Source organism: Notolabrus celidotus, chromosome 4 (assembly GCF_009762535.1).
Source record: "Notolabrus celidotus isolate fNotCel1 chromosome 4, fNotCel1.pri, whole genome shotgun sequence".
Taxonomy (NCBI): Eukaryota; Metazoa; Chordata; class Actinopteri; order Labriformes; family Labridae; genus Notolabrus; species Notolabrus celidotus.
In genome coordinates this window covers 28402161-28405377 of record NC_048275.1, presented here as the reverse complement: position 1 = coordinate 28405377, position 3217 = coordinate 28402161, and the positions used below count along the sequence as shown (strand labels likewise).

The 3217-nt window shown below is 39.6% G+C and overlaps 1 long non-coding RNA gene across 1 annotated transcript; it reads right to left on the bottom strand.

Moving 5' to 3' along the window:
- Positions 1-484: 484 nt before the first annotated feature.
- Positions 485-2995, bottom strand: LOC117811377. The gene is made up of 3 exons (XR_004630990.1): positions 2852-2995; positions 1245-1384; positions 485-1064 (listed from the first exon to the last, which is right to left on the bottom strand). It is a non-coding gene; the product is annotated as an uncharacterized LOC117811377 (long non-coding RNA).
- Between the last annotated feature and the right edge of the window lie 222 nt (positions 2996-3217).

Sequence of the window (3217 nt, the reverse complement as noted above, 5' to 3'; positions counted from 1 at the left end):
AAGGACAGCCCTGCAATTGTGTCTGCTTTGGCCTTCTTCACAGTAACGCAGTGTGAACACATGAAGACCCAAGGGAAAAATGCAACAATGTATCATTTTATCACCTGAAGCGGAACTAAGCTAAGGAGCTACAGGTGTGAAAGAACCCTTTGTTAGTCTACCAAAGTTATTGTGTCTGAGTAACGTGGTATATAAGACTATACAAAAAATTGACATGCTTTTCATTAGATTTTGCTTAAAAGCACACAAACATAAAACATATTGATCCTAAATGTATGAATTTGTCCATCTAATGGACTTATCTGTGACAGAGACACAAATCCTTTATTGATGTTTCTGTCTATTGAATCATTTCTTTGAGTTTTGTGTAATATTTTAAATCCCTTAAATCTGCAGAAACAAAACATTGTATTCATATGTTATGCTCTAGTAACTTTTACTTCAGATCATTTTAAATGGCAATAATCTCACAGCCCGCCGTGCCTGCCTTTTGCAGTCATTTTCCCATTTTATTCCATATATAACGTCACATAATGATCAACAAATGCACAGTTGAAAACAAACTCTTAGATTCCTGTTGCATTGAGAGTAAAGGCTGTAGTTGTTCAAATTTTTAATGCAGGTCTTTGTAAAATAACCTCTCTCTGCTAAATTACACACAGAAACTCAGTTCTTACTGCAATTTATGTTACGTAACAATGTCATGAATTAATGAACAACCCGGTGTTGCAGAGGAAAGGAGTCTTACTATTCAGCTCTGTTCTTATATCTTTTAAGGCCCGATAAAACAGACTCATGTGAGACAGGGGGACCCCTTCTGTATTTCTGTTTCCAAAGGGTTAACACAAGTGGACAGACTGAGTAAACACTCGGTCGTCTTTGTGTTTTAGCTCGCTGTAGATTTTCCTCCGTGAGCATGCATGAGCTCTGAATCCTGCAGGATGTGGTCGTGGTTCTGCCTGGCGGTGAGCTGCAGCCTCAGGCCTCCCTGAGCAGCTGTCAGCAGACTCCAGAGACTGAAAGAAAGAGAGTCCCCCTCCCCCAACTCCACCAGCCTGCTTGCACTGCAGGGCAGAGGGGGGAGGGGCTCTCATGCACAGAGACAGATAGCAGGCAGAAATTATGAGCAACTCCTCTGCATTTTTCATAAAATAAATGATGTCGACCTGTATGAATCAGACTCTCCTTTACAGACAGGTCTGAACAGTAGAGAGTGTGCTGAATGTTTTGTCTCATTATCTTACCATCTGTCTTCTTCTCTTTCTTCTCATCCTCCTGTTACCACCTCCTCTATTGTCCTCACACTGTAGCTCTGTTCTCTAAAGTCAGGCCAAACATCCTCCAGGGTTTTAAACCAGCAGAATGTCACTGCAGGAAGGAGAGTCTGTAGTGTGACATCAATAAATGTATTACTTCAGACCTGTATTTAAGCTTCAAAATTCAGCAATTTGCCCTGCTTTGCAGTGATGTAGATGAGGAAAAATGGAGAGCTATAACAAAGCAGAGAGGACAACCATGACTGAAAACCGTCTAGCACAGAGGTTCAACAATTTGAGATCAGGACTATTGGTCTTAACGGTGTAATGTATTTACTTCATAATGAGTGGTGCAAAAACCCTACTGAATGACGTGATAATTAAGGGATAATCCATCATCAGGGTTTCATGGACGTCATGGAAGCCAAAACCACCCGATGCATAGCAGAGTTCATAAAACCTGATAATAGACAATTCAAAGGGCATTATTTGGCATACCATAAAATGCAGAGTATAAATTAGAGGCTGAGCTTAGGCTACAATACATTTGATAGTTGTGAGGTAATTACCCACTGACCAATTGACACCAGCCACCTTCACTGGAGTTAAAGAGTATTTTCAATCAAACCAGCACTCCTCTACTTCATCTTGTACCACAGTTTTCCTTAAACACATGATTATGATCTAAAAAGGGACAATAGCTGTTGAAATATGGTTTCTGCTGGCCTGGTCTCTGTTGCTATGTATCACAGTATGCTTCTTGCAGCAAAAAGGCCACATACAACAACAACTGACAGAGGTGAAGTGTCAGTCCTGTGTAGTGGGTGGCAGTCATGACGGTGTTATGTCTATGAGGAAGGTTTAGCTAGTATATTGCCATTGAATTAAATACGTTAAATACCACAGCACAATAAAACACCTCTCTGCATTATATACTGGTATATTGGTCACACATACACAGTGTATAAGATGCAGCCCACTTTTAAGAACTATGTGTAACATAATTTCCCTGTAATGCTAGAGGTCTGCCAAATACCCTGAAAAAAAAGTCTATCAGCGGTCCAATGAGATGAAAACATTGTTCACCACTCCTTTTCACAGAATACTTCTAGCTATGACTTAGCAACATGCTATACTCTTATTGGTTAAGCTCATGGGAAGATACAGCTCAGCTATTAGCTACCAAGCTAATGATATACTAGCATGAAGTCAATAACATCCGTATCTTTATCGTGAAGTAAAATAATGTTAGCTAGCTAAGAGGCTATGTCATTGTCCCTAATAAACACAAAGGTTTTGACCAGCAAATAGTCGGCAATGTTTACTGTCATCGAGTCTGAAGCAGAGAGCTGAACAGGATTCTCAGGATTTAATTGACAACTTTCAACTAGTCTGAATCAAGTATTCACCCATATGATGTACCGTACATAAATCTGCTTGCTGTGGTAGCTGCATGATCAAAGAACGCTCTCTTGTGTTTTATCAAGTGAAAGTAGCATCAAAAAAAGAGCTCTGGAAGGTCAGGCTGTTTAAAGATACCTTGCTGCATCTTAAATGTTAACATATTATAGAATCCTTTATGAGTCATGTCTGACCTTGAATTAGATTGACTTTTGATGCTCTCAAACTGAGACTCTCCAGCCTCCACTGTTGAGCTGTTAGAAATAGTCCTTGGCTTGTCCCTCTATCAATAATGGGTTTCTTCAAGGTTACTGTACATATTTCTGCTTTCAATTCAATAGAAGCTGATGTGAGAAGAGAAAAGATGGAAAAAGATGAGTCATACTTAAACTGAAGATGCAGCTGACACTTAAGATTGCAGCCCACACATACAGTGTATTTAATGAGTGTATACAGGGATAAAATACTAAAAGAACACAAGGTCAAAAAGTGTTTCTAAGTACGGGGAAAGAAGCCAAGTTTTAACAAGTAAAGGTGCATTGCTACAGCACTACTGCAGC